Genomic DNA, 17,905 nt, shown 5'->3' with positions numbered 1-17,905 from the left:
ACCCGGGCCCCGCACCCCCTCTCCCCGGGCCCCGCACCCCCTCTCCCCGGACCGCTCTAGGATATTTGGCTCCACCTTTGCCAGGCAACCACAGATGACCTTTCATCCCCAGAGGGTTCACGATCTCATCCTGCCTTTAACCACAACATCCCAGCGCCAGACAGAAAGAAACGTCTCTCCACGCCGACTTCAAGACAGATTAGATATTCCCTTTGGAAAGATTTCATCCTCTTTTAAAATTATTTTAAGTTGTTTCGCTGCCCACAACAAAAATGGCGGAGGGAAGTGTCGATAATGGAAACGAATGGGCAAAGCTGCCCGTAACAAAGATGGCCGCCCTCCCCTGGGGTACCGGGACATTAGTGCCCCTAACAAAGATGGCCGCCCTTCATCAAGGTTGCCGACTTTGAAGAAGTTCTCCTCCTGCTGCCAAATCTCCATTAGTTCAGTGACATTAGTGCCTGTACCAAAGATGGCCGCCCGCAACAAAGATGGCCATCCAGCCGTTTCCGGTGCCGGTGACGGCATAGGTGGAGCAGCGATGGCGGTTTACCCCGGAGCGCTGAGCGAGGAGGAGGAGGAAGAGGCGCTGCACAGAAAGTACAGCAAGATGAGGAAGAAGGTGGGGTGGAGAGTGGAAGAATGGGGGGAGAGAGAGGGATCCTGGACTTTCTGACAGAGAGACGGCAGTCAGTCCATGTTGGCAAGAACACCTCAGGCTCGATCACGCTGAGCACTGGCTCCCCTCAAGGCTGTGTGCACAGCCCGCTGTTGTTCACACTGCTCACACATGACTGTGCTGCTAGATTCAGGGACAACAGGATTATAACATTCGCAGATGACACCACAGTGGTGGGAGTCATCAGTGGAGAGGATACATCAATGATACATCATTGTACCATTACATTACAACTCGGCAAATCAGCTGGAGGGAATGACATCGTTCCGTGCGGACAGAGAGGCAGCTAGCTCTGGTAAGAGCCGAGGTGGAGGCCTGTGCTTGTACTTAAACAAGGACTGGTGTGTGAACGCTATGATAGCCAGTAAACACTGCTCTCCGCTGATAGAATTCCTCATCGTGAAATGTCGCCCTTTCTATCTGCTGAGGGAATTCTCCATTGTTTTTGTTGTAGCTGTATATGTAGCTCCAAGTGACAACGCAAATTCTAAGGCCAACGAAGCACTGGAAGCCCTGCATGATGCCATCAGTGAGTTCCAGACCAAATATCCTGACAGCTTTATTGTGGTGGCCGGGGATTTTAATCACACCAGCCTTAAGACTGTGCTTCCGAAATACAAGCAATAGGTGGATTTAGAGACCAGGGGACAGAACATATTGGACTTGGTTTACACCAACACCCCAGAGGCTTACAAGGCAGCCTCATGCCCTCACCTGGGCCACTCTGACCACATCTCAGTGTTTTTAACACCAGCCTACAGACCACTGCAAAAACAAGTCAGAGCAGAGAGAAAACACACCAGGGTCTGGCCAAAGGGAGCAGCCTCAGCACTGCAGGATTGCTTCCTGCACACTGACTGGGATGTGTTCAGGACAGCAGCATCCTATGATGGCCTCATCAACATCGAGGAGTACGCAGAGACTGTAACCAGCTACATTGCCAAGTGCACCGAGGATGTCACTGTCATTAAAACCTTCACTGCACATGGAAATGAAAAGTCATGGATGACAGCAGAGGTGCGCTCGCTGCTGAGAGCCCGTGATGCAGCCTACAGAGCCGATAACACAGCTACCAGGACTGCACTCGAAAAAGGTATAAAGGCAGCGAAACGTGCCTATGCAGAGAAAATTCAGGGACACCTCTGTGACACAGGAGACACCAGGAGGATGTGGAAGGGAATCCAAACACTGACGGGGTACAAGACAAGGCAGCAGGTGACTGACACCGATAAACTGAACAATTTCTTTGCCCGTTTTGATGCAGCTAACACCACACCCAAGGGGAGGGCCAGCCCCTGCGCACAAACTGACCAGCCAGTCCTGATCATAGATGCAATGGACACGCGGAGAATCCTGTCCAAGGTCAACCCGTGGAAAGCAGTCGGACCCGACAACATCCCAGGACGTGTGCTCAAGGAATGTGCGGATGAGTTAGCAGAAGTGCTAACAGACATCTTCAGCATCTCACCTAGTCAAGACATTGTCCCCATATGCCTCAAAACTTCCAAAATAATCCCAATAGCAAAGAAATCAGTTGTGGCCTGCCTAAATGATTACCGCCCTGTCGCCCTAACCCCCATAGTAATGAACGCCTGGTTAAACCTCACATTACGGCCAGCCTCCCCTCATCGTTAGACCCCCTGCAGTTCGCCTATCACCCCAACCGTTCTACAGAAGATCTCATCTCCACTAAGCTGCACACAGTACTCACTCATCTGGAAAACAAAAACACCTACGCCAGAATCCTGTACATTGACTTCAGCTCAGCCTTTAACACCATCATCCCACAGAGACTTGTGGAGAAACTAACCCTGCTGGGCCTCAACACCACCCTGTGACACTGGATCTTGGATTTTCTGACAGAGAGACCGCAGTCAGTCCATGTTGGCAAGAACACCTCAGGCTCGATCACGCTGAGCACTGGCTCCCCTCAAGGCTGTGTGCACAGCCCGCTGTTGTTCACACTGCTCACACATGACTGTGCTGCTAGATTCAGGGACAACAAAATTATTAAATTTGTAAGGCAAAAAAAAAAACGTATCTCTCCACTGCACTCCCCCCCCCCCCCCCCATGTCAGAGTCAAAGTCAAAGCCCCTGGCTGGTGATGGCGATTGTCCCGCGGCCATTAAAGCCACGCCGGGTGATGCAAGGTCGCACACCGGGTCTAGTTGTTAGAGCCCCCGGCGTGCGCTCGCAGAGTCCCGCGGCCATTCCAAGCCGCCCGGGGCTCCCGCTCCAGGTGCTCTTCAACCCCGCAACTCGGGCGGGAGAAGTCGCCGCTGCGGAAGCCCCGAAAAGCGGTATCCCAGCAGGGACCCACGGGCTCCCGTGCCGCCGTCCGCCAGACCCGCAGTTGCAGCCTACGAAACTCCGGAGGTCGGGTGGCAGCAGCGCTCCACCACCGCTCCGGACTCGGCCAGCTCCGCGACGGTGAGTAGTCGGCAGCTCCGCAACTGGAGCCCCAGGTCATTCCTGTTGGAGGCCGCTCCACGTTGCAGCCCCAACGACAACGGAGACCCGACAAAGAAAAGGTCGGGTCTCCCATGCAGGGAGAGATTTTAAAGTTGCCCCCTCCCCCCCACCCCACCCCCACCCCCCCACACACATATCCCAACAAAAAAATAACAAAAACTACATAAAAACGAGACGAAAAATAAAAAAAAACACAGACGGACTGCCGAGGCTGCTGCTGACAAGAGTCGCGCCGCCCACAAAACAATTAAATGTACACAAAACAAAGGAGATGGTTGTCGACTTCAGGAGGTCGCAGCCCAAACACACACCCCTCAACATCAGTGGCACCGCGGTGGAGAGAGTGTAGAGCATAAAGTTCCTCGGAATGCAAATCACAGACAGTCTCACCTGGTCCAGGAACATCACTGGGATTGTCAAACAGTCATCAGCGACTGCACTACCTGAGGAAACTCAAACAGGTCTCACTTTCCACCAACATCCTCAGGACTTTTTACAGGGGCACGGTGGAGTCTGTACTCACATACTGCATAAACACGGGGTACTCCAACTGTAACTGCTCAGACAGGAAGTCTCTGCAGAGGGTAGTGAGGGGAGCAGAGAGGATCATTGGCGTCTCGCTACCCTCGGTACAAGAACTGTTCCAGAGCCGTTGCCTGAAAAAAGCACTGAGCATAGCAAAGGACAGACTGCACCCACTCCACACACATCTAGATCTCCTGCCATCAGGCAAGAGATACCACAGCATCAAAGCCCGGACAACCAGACTTCTAAACAGCTTCCTTCCACAGACTGTGAGGCTGCGAAACAGTCACTCCACCTGATTCTGCTGCCAATTTAATAACTGGCACTGAGTAATAACTCTGGCACTGGCTCAGGCCACTTAAATCAGCTGCCCTAGACATTTTATGACTGTTTTTTTTTTACTTGTATTTTAATGTTGCTTTTTTTACCTGCACTTTTTTAAACTATTTGTACTGTTTTCTATCAGGAACTGGAATGTTTTTTATTTATGCGTGAAATGTTTCGGTTTTTATGTGCGATGCTCTGGTATTCCCTGGGAAACGTCTTCTCATTTTGCACTGTACAATTGTTGCTTTGCATGATGACAATAAAAGGATGATAATGATAATGATAATGATAATTGGAGGAGAGGGTGGGGGAGAGAAGGAGGGGAGAGACGGGGAGTGGAGGTAGTGGGAGGAGAGAGGGAAAGAGTGGGTACAGAGAGGAGCAGGGCGGGGGGAGAGGGAGTTTGGGGGGAAGGTGGGTGGGCACAGACTGACAGACAGAGAGAGAGATAGAGGAGAAAGTACAGCTCGCTGAGGAAACAGGTGCGGTGGTGACAGTGGGAGAGAGAGCGGGGAGGGGAGAGTGGAGGGTGGGGGTGTAGTGATGGGGGGCGAGGAGATACATGGGGGGATTGGGAGGAGAGGTATTGGGTGGAGGAATGAAGGGGGAGGAGAGGCCAGTGATGGAAGAAGCGGGGGAGGTGATGGAGGGGAGGGAGGATAGTGGGAGAGGGTGAGGGAGGTGGGTGGAGGGAGAGGCGATGGAGGAAAGGGAGAGGCAGGTGGATGGAGGGGAGGGAGGGAGGTGATGGGGACGATGAGGGGGAAGGAGTTGGAAGGGGGGTTGGGTGCGAGCGTGGAAGTCTGGGGTGAATGTCCGTGACATTTGAGGGGGTGAGAGAGGGAGGAAGGAGAGAGGGAGGGGGAGAGAGAGGAGGGGTGAGAGAGGGGGTGTGAGAGGGGGGGTGATAGAGGGGGGTGTGTGAGAGAAGGGAGGTAAGAGAGAGAGGGGGTGAGAGAGGATGGGGGGTGAGAGAGGGGGGGTAATAGAGGGGGGGGGGTGTGAGGGGGCTAGAGAGAGGAGGGGGAGGGTGTGAGAGGGGGAAGGGTGTGAGAGAGCGGGAGGGTGTGAAAGGGGGGGTGAGAGAGGGGGTGTGTGAGAGAGGAGGGTGAGGGGGGTGAGAGGATGGGGGTGAGAGAGAAGGGGGGTGAGAGAGGAGGGGGGTGAGAGAGAGAGGGGGTGGGGGTGAGAGAGGGAGGGGGGGCGAGAGAAAGGAGGGGGAGGGTGTGAGAGGGGGCCGTTGTGGCTCCCGGTAGCTGACCAGGAATGTTCCGTTTGCAGAAGAAAGCGCTGCTGGCCTTGAAGAAGCAGAGTTCAGGAGCTCAGAGCATCCAGGGAGGCATCAAACGCTGTCGCTGACCTCGCGGTGACCTCGTCCTCGCTGAGTTATGCTTAACACCTCCGATCAGTCCGTCTACCAAGCGCAGGCTCGGCGAATGCTTCACCCAACACCTCCACACAGTCCGCCTTAACCTACCTGATCTCCCGGTGGCTCAGCACTTCACCTCCACCTCCCATTCCCAATCCTGACCTTTCTGTCCTGGGCCTCCTCCATTGTCAGAGTGAGGCCCAGCGCAAATTGGAGGAACAGCACCTCACATTTTTCTTGGGTAGTTTACACCCCAATTGTATGAACATTAACTTCCCTAACTTCACATAGCCCTTGCTTTCCCTCTCTCCACCCCCCTCCCTCTTCCCAGTTCTCCCACCAGTCCTACTGTCCCCGCCTACATTCTTTCTTTGATTCCCCCCCCCTCCCCTGACATCAGTCTGAAGAAGGGTCTTGACCCGAAACGTCGCCTATTCCTTCTCTCCAGAGATGCTGCCTGTCCCGCTGAGTTACTCCAGCACTCTGTGAAACGTCACCTGCACCAGCCCTCACCTGGACCCGCCCTCACCCGCACTTGCACTCACCTGCACCAGCCCTCACCTGCACCTGCCCTCACCTGCACCAGCCCTCACATGCACCAGCCCTCACCTGCACCAGCCCTCATCTGCACCAGCCCTCATCTGGACCAGCCCTTACCCACACTCACACTCACCTGCACCAGCCCTCACCTGCACCAGCCCTCACATGCACCAGCCCTCACCTGCACCAGGCCTCATCTGCACCAGCCCTCATCTGGACCAGCCCTCACCCACACTCACACTCACCTGCACCAGCCCTCACATGCACCAGCCCTCACCTGCACCAGCCCTCATCTGCACCAGCCCTCATCTGGACCAGCCCTCACCCACACTCACACTCACCTGCACCAGCCCTCACCTGCACCAGCCCTCACCTGGACTGCACTCACCTGCACCAGCCCTCACCTGCACCAGCCCTCACCTGCACCAGCCCTCATCTGGACAGCCCTCACCTGTACCAGCCCTCAACTGCACCAGCCCTCACCTGGACTCACATTCACCTGGACCAGCCCTCACCTGGACTGCACTCACCTGCACCAGCCCTCACCTGCACAGCCCTCATTTGGACTCACATTCACCTGGACCAGCACTCACCTTGAACCGCTCTCACCTGGACCAGCCCTCACCTGGACTAGCCCTCATGTGCACCAGCCCTCACCTGGACTCGCCCTCACCTGGACTCGCACTCACCTGTACTGCACTCACCTGCACCAGGCCTTACCTGTACCCACCTTTACCTGGACCCACCCTCACCTGGACCCACACTTGCATAAGCAGTTATTTGATCTTGTTGCTTTCTTTCTAAGGTGCCTTCACATGCAGCCATTTCCGCGTGGCAGGTAGCTGTTCGTGACCTCCCCACTGTGACAGAGGTTCACCTGCACCTCCTCCAACCTCATCTCCCGTATCTGCTGTTCCAGGTGTCAACTTCTTTACATCGGTGAGACCAAGTGCAGGCTCGGCGATCGTTTCGCTGAACACCTCCGCTCAGTCCATCTTAAACTACCTGACCTCCCGGTGGCTCAGCACTTCAACTCCCCCTCCCATTCTCAATCCTGACCTTTCTGTCCTGGGCCTCCTTCATTGTCAGAGCCCAGCACAAATTGGAGGAACAGCACCTCATATTTCACTTGGGTAGTTTACACCCCAGCGGTGTGAACATTGACTTCTCTAACTTCAGATAGCCCTTGCTTTCCCTCTCTCTCAATCCCCTCCCCTTCACTAGTCATTGTACTAGTTTCACTGTCGTCCTGCTGAGTTTCACTGTCTGTATATTTCGTTATCACCTGCCCCTCGGCCAACAATGGACCATTGTAGGCTCCACCTTTCCTTGATTGGTAACAGACGGGATTCGAGGACAGTCTATCTTGGCCAATTCACATCTCATAACCTCAAAGTTACCTTTCTTTAAGTTCAGGACCCTTGTTTCTGCATTTAAAATGTCACTCTCCATCCTAACGAAGAACTCAACCATATTATGGTCACTCTTGCCCAAGGGGCCACGCACAACAAGACTGCTAACTAACCCTTCCTCATTACTCAATACCCAATCTAGAATAACCTTCTCTCTCGTTGGTTCCTCTACATGTTCGTTTAGAAAACTATCCCGCATACATTCCAAGAAATCCTCTTCTTCAGCACCCTTGCCAATTTTATTCACCCAATCTATATGTAGATTGAAGTCACCCATTATAACTGTTTTACCTTTGTTGCACGCATTTCTAATTTCCTGTTTGATGCCATCCCCAACTCCACTACGACTGTTAGGTGGCCTGTACACAACTCCGACTAGAGTTTTCTGCCCCTAAGTGTTTCGCAGCTCTACCCATATCGATTCCACATCCTCCAAGCTAATGTCCTTCCTTTCTATTGCGTTAATCTGCTCTCTAACCAGCAATGCTACCCCACCTCCTTTCCCTTCCTGTCTATCCCTCCTGAATATTGAATATCCCTGGATGTTCAGCTCCCAGCTTTGGTCACCCTGGAGCCATGTCTCCGTGATCCCAACTATATCATAGTCATTAATAACTATCTGCACATTCAACTCATCCATCTTATTACGAATGCTAGTGCATTGAGACACAAAGCCTTCAGGCTTGTTTTTACAACACTCTTACCCCTTATACTATTATGTTGAAAAGTGGCCCTTTTTGATTTTTGCCCTGGATTTGTCTGCCTGCCACATTTCACCTTGCTACCTATTGCTTCTACCCTCATTTTACACCCCTCTGTCTCTACGCTCACACGTTTAAGAATCCCTTTCCCTTTAACTCCATCCTCAAGTATCCCATTCGACACCCCACCCCCCTTATTCAGTTTAAAACCACCCATGTAAGCAGTGGCAAACCTGCCTGCCAGAATGCTGGTCCTCCACCTGTTAAGATGCAATCCGTCCCTTTTGTACAGTTCCCCCTTACCCCAAAACAGATCCCAGTGATCTAAGAATCTAAATCCCAGCCCCGTGCACCAGTTCCTCAGCCACACGTTCAGGTCCCGTATCTCCCTGTTCCTGCTCTCGCCAGCACGAGGAACTGGAAGCAAACCGGAGATAACAACCCTGGAGGTCCTGCTTTTCAGCATTTTTCCGAGCTCTCTGAAGTCACGCTGCAGAATATTCATCCCCTTCTTTCCGACATCGTTTGTGCCGACATGCACTACCACTTCCGGCTGCTCACCTTCGCCCTTGAGGATTTTCTGCACTCTGTCCGTGACATCCTGGATCCTGGCACCAGTAGTAGAGTGGATAGGGGAAAACAAGTGGACGTGTTATATCTGGACTTTCAGAAGGCTTTCGACAAGGTTCCACATAAGAGATTAGTATACTAATTTAAAGCACACGGTATTGGGGGTTCAGTATTCGTGGATAGAGAACTGGCTGGCAGACAGGAAGCAAAGTGTAGGAGTAAACGGGTCCTTTTCACAATGGCAGGCAGTGACTAATGGGGTACCGCAAGGCTCAGTGCTGGGACCCCAGCTATTTATAATATATATTAATGATTTGGACGAGGGAATTGAATGCAACATCTCCAAGTTTGCGGATGACACGAAGCTGGGGGGCAGTGTTAGCTGTGAGGAGGATGCTAGGAGGCTGCAAGGTGACTTGGATAGGCTGGGTGAGTGGGCAAATGCATGGCAGATGCAGTATAATGTGGATAAATGTGAGGTGGCAAAAACAGGAAAGTAGACTTATCTGAATGGTGGCCGATTAGGAAAAGGGGAGATGCAAAGATGCCTGGGTGTCATGGTACACCAGTCATTGAAAGTAGGCATGCAGGTGCAGCAGGCAGTGAAGAAAGCGAATGGTATGTTAGCATTCATAGCAAAAGGATTTGAGTATAGGAGCAGGGAGGTTGTACTGCAGTTGTACAGGGTCTTACTGCATACAGTTTTGGTCTCCTAATTTGAGGAAAGACATTCTTGCCATAGAGGGAGTACAGAGAATGTTCACCAGACTGATTCCTGGGATGTCCGGACTTTCATATGAATGACTGGATATACTCGGCTTGTACTCGCTGGAATTTAGAATATTGACGGGGGATCTTATAGAAACTTATAAAATTCTTAAGGGTTTGGACAGGCTAGATGCAGGATGCAGGAAGGTTGTTCCCGGTGTTGGGGAAGTCCAGAACAAGGGGTCACAGTTTAAGGATAAGGGGGAAACTTTTAGGACCGCGACGAGAAAAACATTTTTCACACAGAGAGTGGTGAATCTCTGGAATTCTCTGCCACAGAAGGTAGTTGAGGCCAGTTCATTGGCTATACTTAAGAGGGAGTTAGGTGTGGCCCTAAAAGGATCAGGGGGTATGGAGAGAAGGCAGGTGCAGGATACTGAGTTGGATGATCAGCCATGATCACATTGAATGGTGGTGCAGGCTCGAAGGGCCGAATGGCCTGCTCATGCACCTATTTTATATGTTTCTAACCTAACCCAACCCAACCCAACCTAACCCTACCCAATCTAATCAGACCCAACCCAACCCAACCTAGCCTTACCCAATTTAATCTAACCTAAATTTACCCAATCTAACCCAACCTATCCTATCCTAATCCAACCCATCCTAACCCAATCTAACGCAACCCAACTCAACCATACTGCGAGTATGAGTCGAGGGCAAACTCTTCTAAACTCGCCAATTAGGTCACCGTAGTGGGTCAGGGGCTTAACCCAACCTAGCCTTACCCAACTTAATCTAACCTAACCCATCTAAACTAACACAACCTAACCTAAACTAACCTAATTTAACCTAACCAAACCTAACCTAACTCAACCTAACCGAATCTAACCTAACCAACCTAGTTTAACCTAACCTACCCTAACTTAATCTAACCGAATTTAACCTTTCCTCACCTCCCCCTCTTTCCTTCACTCTCCCCCACTCCCGTCCCCTTCCCCCACTCCCGTTACTCTTCTCCTTCCTTTTTCCTCTCTTCCATCCCTCTCCTCTCCCTTCCCTCGCTTCTCTCCCTCCTCGCCTCTCTTCCACTCGCCTCTCTTCCCTTCCCTCTCCTCTCTTCCCTCCCATCTCCTCTCTCCCCTCCCCTCTCCTCTCAGCCCTCCTCTCTCCTCTCAGCCCTCGCCTCTCTCCACCGCCCGGACCAGTTACTCCCGCCCTGAACCGGGAACGTTCTCCGAACGGACCGGCTACATTCCCGGCCACAACCGCACCTCCCTCCCGGAGCGGTGCAGGAACCGGAGAGGAGGGGGTTACAGAGAAGGGGAGTGGGGAGGGGAGGGAAGAGACAGGAGCCTTGAGCCGTTCCCCTTGCTCTCCGCAGCCGTACAGAACAGCGCCAAAGGATGTCACCGGGACAAGCGGACCCAAGTGGTTTACAATGAGGACTTCCTGGGCTAGTACAGCCCCTGCCGCTGAATGGCCAACGTGGGCATGGGGGGGGGGGGGGGCGTGGGTCAGTGAGCAGGTGAACCGGCCCAGAGAGTCAGACGTACCTTCAACAGGACCGGCTCAGTGCCTCCCTTTGTCTCAGCGTTTCATGCCCTTCCCATTGTCCCGACGTTCCCTGTTCTCCCACTCCTGTCTCTGTGACTAGAGTTGCCAACTGTCCCCCCGTATTAGCCTGGACATCCCGTACACTGGCCTCTAAATTGGTTTGTCCCGTACGGAGCCACCCTTGTCCCGTATTTGACCACTACTACTCGGGTCGAGGGGACTGTCGGGTCGGAGCGCCGCGTCTGGACCCGCCTCACCCGGTCCCGGCGCAATGCAGCCCATGGAGTGCAGGAGCAGCAGCGCCTCGCCCGTGGCCCCGTCGGTCGGTCGGCAGCCCAGCCAGCTGTCCGACCTTCGGACCTTCACTTACCGCCGACACCACCACCCCTCCCTCCTTTTCACGGCCGATCGTCGGTTCATGAGCTGGCCCGCCGGCCGGGCTTTGTGTGCAGTCCAGCACCCGGGCCAACTCATCATTCACCCAGCCATGACCCAGTCGGTCAACGAATTGCCGTCGGGAATTTGTCCCGTATTTTGACCATTTGTCCCTTATTTGGGAGTAAGAAAGTTGGCGACCCTGTGCCTGTGATCCCCCCCCCCGCCCTGTCACCCACACCTCCCCCCCCCTGCTCTGCCCACCCACCCCCCCCCCTCCCTGTCACCCACACCTCCTCTCGCCCTCTCACACCCCCTGCTCTGCCCCCCCCCCCAACCCACCACCACAGTCCCGTCACGGATCGATTGTAGCCCCATTGGGGGTGGGGGTCGGAGCTGTGACTCTCCCGGCCCAGACTGAGCGACTGTAAATAACGTGCCCTGGTCTAAATAAACAGGCTGTCCCCACAATCTGCCCTGTGGTCGTCTATTCCCAGCTGCCGTGTTCACTCTTCATACGTTCTAGGGGCTGAATTAGGTCATTCGGCCCATCAGGACTACTCCGCTATTCATTCATGGCTGATCCATCTCTCCCTCCTAACCCCATTCTCCTGCCTTCTCCCCTTAACCCCTCACACCTGCACTAATGAAGAATCTATCTATCTCTGCCTTAAAAATATCCACTGACTTGGCCTCCACAGCCGTCTGTGGAAAAGAATCCCACCGATTCACCACCATCATCTTTGGACTCCCGCGGTCGGGGGTCTCGAACCCTCCGTTGACGGGACGATCGTGACTCCCGTAGCCGGCGGCGTTATGGCCCTCCGTGTCGGGGCGAACATGCTCCCACATCGGGGGGATGTCAGCTCCTCCGCGCCGGGCGATCGGACCCCGGGTCGGGGCTGGTCGAACCTCTGCGCCGTTGGAGCTTCCCGGCTCGGCTTCTCCCCAAGACTCATCGGCGAGACTAAGCGGAGGTTGGGCAATCGTTTCGCCGAACACCTCCGCTCAGTCCGCAATAACCAACCTGACTCAGCACTTCAACTCCCCCTCCCATTCCCAATCCGACCTCTCTGTCCTGGGTCTCCTCCATTGCCAGAGTGAGCAACAGCGGAAATTGGAGGAACAGCACCACATATTCTGTCTGGGGACCTTGCGTCCGGATGGCATTAACATTGAATTCTCCCAATTTTGCTAGTCCTTGCTGTCTCCTCCCCTTCCTCAACCCTCTAGCTGTCTCCTCCCACCCTCCCATCCGCCCGCCCTCGGGCTCCTCCTCCTCCTCCTCCCCTTTTCCTTCCTTCTCCCCCCCACCCCCCATCAGTCTGAAGAAGGGTTTCGGCCCGAAACGTCGCCTATTTCCTTCGCTCCATAGCTGCTGCTGCACCCGCTGAGTTTCTCCAGCAATTTTGTGTACCCTCTCCCCAAGACTGCAAGCTCTCGATGGTAAAGTCCGCAGGCCGCCGTTGGAGCGTCGATCCCAGGCAGGGAATCGCAGGCTCCGATGGTAAGCCCACGGCCCGCGGTGGGGCTCAAAGTCAGTCCCGAGCGAGGCTTCCAGCTCCACCAATCATTGTGCTCCTGTACTCCTGCAGAAGTTTGATAGAGTTTCCATCCACAACTTACAGATGTCCAATGGAGTTTTCTTTCAACAACCAAATCAGTTCGGGCTTCTGAGTCGCTGATGCATTTTCTTTGTGATGGGTTCAATACAGGGATGTGATGCTGAGGCTCTATACGGCGCTGGTCAGGCCGCATTTGGAATATGAGCAGTTTTGGTCCCCATATCTGAGGAAGGATGTGCTGGCTCTGGAGAGGATCGAGAGAAGGTTTACGAGAACGATCCCAGGAATGAGTGACCATAGGTACAGGAGTAGGCCATTCGGCCCTTTGAGCCAGCACCACCATTCAATGTGATCATAGCTGATCATCCCCAATCAGTACTCCGTTCCTGCCTTCACCCCATATACCCTGACTCCGCTATCTTTAAGAGCTCAATCTAACTCTCTCTTGAAAGGATCCCGGGAACCGGCCTCCACCACCTTCTGAGGCAGAGAATTCCACAGTCCCACAACTCTCTGGGTGAAAAAGTGTTTCCTCATCTCCATTCTAAATGGCCTACCCCTTATTCTTAAACTGTGGCTCCTGGTTCTGGACTCCCCCGACATCGGGAACATGTTTCCTGCCACTAGCATGTACAAACCCTTAATAATCTTATATGTTTCAATAAGATTTCCTCTCATCCTTCTAAATCCCAGTATATACAAGCCCAGCCGCTCCATTCTATCAACATATGACGGTCCCGCCATCCCCAGGAATTAACCTGGTGAACCTATAACATATGATGAGCGTTTGACGGCACTGGGCCTTTACTCGCTGGAGTTTAGAAAGTTGAGGGACGACCTCATTGAAACTTACAGAATAATCCCCGTTCCAGCGCAGGTCCGCAGAAACAGCAGGTACAGCAAGTACAGTACCTGGAAACAAAGGGGAAGCCTCCATTGTGTCCGGAAACGTGGCCGTCGGGCAGGACTTCAGGTCAGAATGAAGCGCAGGGGCCTCCGGCCCCCTCTCCCAACTATCCTACTGGCCAATGTACAGTCCCTTGAAAACAAAGTGGAGGACTTAAGGGCAAGACTGCTTTATCAAAGGGAGCTGAGGGAATGCTCTGTGTTCTGTTTCACAGAGACATGGCTCACCCCCAGCTCCCCAGACTCAGCGGTCCAGCCTGAAGGGTTCTCCATCCACCGCATGGACCGTACCCTGGCATCTGGGAAAGGGAGAGGAGGGGGCGTCTGCCTCATGGTCAACTCTGCGTGGTGTTCCGACGTGGCAGTCCTGTCCAACTCCTGCTCTCCACACCTCGAACATCTGGCGGTGAAGTGCCGTCCCTTCTACCTCCCGAGAGAATTCACCTCCGTTATCCTGACCGCGGTCTACATCCCACCCCAGGCAGACGTCCGTCTGGCACTGGAGGAGCTGCATGCCGTGGTCAACAAACACCAGACGTCTTACCCCGAGGCATTTACCACCATTGCTGGGGACTTCAATAAGGCGAACCTCAAGAAATCACTCCCCAACTTCCACCAACATGTCTCCTGCTGCACCAGAGGACCTAACACCCTCGACCACTGCTACACCACCATCAAGAATGCCTATCGTTCTATCCCTCGCCCTCACTTCGGTAAGTCCGACCATACCGCGGTGCTGCTTCTTCCTGCCTACAAGCAGCAATTAAAGAGCGCACCCCCAGAAGTGAGGACAGCACAGAGCTGGTCGGGGGGGGGGGGGGGGGGGGGGGGGGGCAGAAGAACAACTCCAGGACTGTTTGGAGTCTGTAGACTGGGCAATGTTCAAGGACTCGGCAACGGACTTGAACGAATATGCCACAGTCGTTACAGGCTTCATAAAGAAATGTGTGGAGGACTGCATCCCTACAAAAACCTTCCGAGTGTTTCCCAATCAGAAACCTTGGATGAACTTTGAGATCCGCACTCTCCTGAAGTCCAGACACAGGGCATTCACATCCAACGATACAGTGGCCTACATGAAGACCAGATACGACCTTGGTAAGGCCATCAAAAAGGCCAAAAGGGACTTCTGCTCCAAACTGGAGGACGAGACAGATGTTCGGCAGCTGTGGCAGGGTCTGAATGCAATCACCTCCTACAAGGCAAAACCAGGAGGCAGCTCGAATGCCGGTGTAACATCACTCCCTGACGAGCTCAATGCGTTTTACGCACGCTTTGACAGGGAGAATACTGATGTGCCTTCCCGATCCCCCATTCGCTGTGATGGCATTTCAGTCTCAGTCACAGAGGCCGATGTCAGGAAATCCTTCAGAGGGGTGAACCCCCGAAAAGCACCTGGACCTGATGGTATACCCGGCCGTGTTCTAAAAACCTGTGCGGGCCAACTGGCGGGAGTTTTTACGGACATTTTCAACCTCTCACTTCTGAGGTCTGAGGTCCCCACCTGCTTTAAAAGGGCATCAATTATACCGGTGCACAAGAAGAGTAAGGTGACGTGCCTCAATGACTATCGACCAGTGGCACTAACGCCGGTGGTGATGAAGTGCTTTGAGAGGTTGATCATGGAGCAAATCAACTCCTACATCGACAAAAACCTGGACCCACTGCAGTTCGCGTACCGCCACAACAGATCAACGGTGGATGCGATCTCGCTGGCCCTCCACTCCGCACTGGACCACTTGGACAACAAAAACTCATATGTCAGGCTGTTATTCATTGATTACAGCTCGGCATTTAACACAATCATCCCCTCCAAACTGGTTACCAAACTCGCAGAACTGGGTCTCTGCGCATCCCGCTGCAACTGGATCCTCGACTTCCTCGTCCACAGACCACAGTCTGTTCGTATTGGTGGAAATGTGTCAGCCTCAATAACAATCAGCACGGGAGCACCTCAAGGCTGCGTGCTCAGCCCCCTGCTGTACTCCTCTATACCCATGACTGCGTAGCGAACCACAGTGCGAACTCCATCATCAAGTTCGCTGACGACACCACTATTGTGGGGCGTATCACTGATGGGGATGAGTCAGAGTACAGAAGAGAGATCGAGCAACTGTCCATATGGTGCCAGCGCAATAACCTGGCCCTGAACACCAGCAAAACCAAGGAACTGATTGTGGACTTTGGAAGGAGTAGGAGGGGGACCCACAGCCCCATTTATATCAACGGGTCGATGGTTGAAAGGGTCAAGAACTTCAAATTCCTGGGCGTGCACATCTCTGAAGATCTTTCCTGGTCCAAGAACACGAACGCAATTATCAAAAAAGCTCATCAGCGCCTCTACTTCCTGAGAAGATTACGGAGAGTCGGATTGTCAAGGAAGACTCTCTCTAACTTCTACAGGTGCACAGTCGAGAGCACGCTGACCGGTTGCATCGTGGCTTGGTTCGGAAATTTGAGCGCCCTGGAGAGGAAAAGACTACAAAAAGTAGTAAACACTGCCCAGTCCATCATCGGCTCTGACCTTCCTTCCATCGAGGGGATTTATCGCAGTAGCTGCCTCAAAAAGGCTGGCAGTATCATCAAAGACCCACACCATCCTGGCCACACACTGATCTCCCTGCTACCTTCAGGTAGAAGGTACAGGAGCCTGAAGACTGCAACAACCAGGTTCAGGAATAGCTAATTCCCCTCAGCCATCAGGCTATTAAACCTGGCTCGGACAAAACTCTGATTATTAGCAACCACTTTCTGTTATTTGCACTACCAGTTTATTTATTCATGTGTGTATATATTTATATCATGGTATATGGACACATTTATCTGTTTTGTAGTAAATGCCTACTATTTTCTGTGTGCTTAAGCAAAGCAAGAATTTCATTGTCCTATACAGGGACACATGACAATAAACTCACTTGAACTTGAACTTGAAATGCTTGGATAGAGTGGATGTGTAGAGGATGTTTCCACTTGTGGGAGAGTCTAGGACGAGCAGGGCCAGATTTAGATGAAGGCCATAGGCTATTCCACTTGTGAGCCCCCTCCTAATCCCCGACCCCCCACGACGAGAGGATGATGGAAGAGTCCACCAGTTTCATACCGATGTGCAACCGAACATGGCCAATGAGATAAGGGCTGGAAAGCTGCGCTTTTTATTAATTGCCAGTGCTAGTGTCGAGTTATCGGCTTAAAATACTATTATTCTGAAATGGAGGGCAAGGAAAATTACTGAAGTGTTGTTTTAGAGACTGCAGTGCAATGTGAGAGCATATGTAAAAAAGGCCTATGACAGTGTCAAAAATATTATACACCAGACCCGTACGAAGCTTTTCAAAAAGGGGGCATGGCAGGATTACAAAAAATGTATGTGAAATAAGTGTACGCAGCACATATCACAAGCGCGAAGCTGAAAGACCCTTGCAGCCGGGATCTGGAAGCTCTGCGGGTTTAGATGCTCTCTGGTGTATTCTGAGCCTAATTTTGGAGCAATTTTTGCACCAAATTTATGACCAATATTTCAGAAATAAGTTTGGTTGTCAAGAGTAATCAGTGGTTGGAATGGGGTGATTGGGGTCATTGTTGTATACATTTTTTTAAATCACGAATTGAAGCTCTCCTTGTTTTAATAGTCAAGTTGTACTGTAAAATGTTATGTATAATGTTTTAAAGGAGCTCACAAACATTGCAAATAAAATACTGTAAGGTTTTGCAGTAAATAACACCTTTTTTTAGAAAATGTTTCCCCTCTTTCTCTCTCCCTCTCTCGCACCCCCACCCATGTTAAAGTCGTGGGCTGCTCGAAGCACCCACTCACTTGCTGTCAAAGCAAAGTTTACACCAATTTCCTCCTTTGTTGAGTTTGAACTCATTCTTCCAAAGATCTGTTCCGAAAAAATGAATCTGTTGTGTGGAGAGCAAATGCTGCAAACACACTTTAAATTCTCAGGTAGACAAAAATTCTGGAGAAACTCAGCGGGTAAAGCAGCATCTATGGAGAGAAGCAGTAGGTGACTTTTCGGGTCAAGACCCTTCTTCAGACTGATGTGTGTGGGCGGGGGGGGGGGGGGAGGGGTGGGGGCGGGAAAGAGAAAGGAAGAGGCGGAGAAAGGAAGAGGCGGAAGAGCTGTGGGCGAGCTGGGAAGGGGAGGGAGGGAGAAAGCAAGGACTACCTGATATTGGAGAAGCCAATGTTCATACC

The sequence above is a fragment of the Amblyraja radiata genome, chromosome 15, assembly GCF_010909765.2.
Source record: "Amblyraja radiata isolate CabotCenter1 chromosome 15, sAmbRad1.1.pri, whole genome shotgun sequence".
Taxonomy (NCBI): domain Eukaryota; kingdom Metazoa; phylum Chordata; class Chondrichthyes; order Rajiformes; family Rajidae; genus Amblyraja; species Amblyraja radiata.
This window is presented reverse-complemented; position numbering follows the sequence as displayed.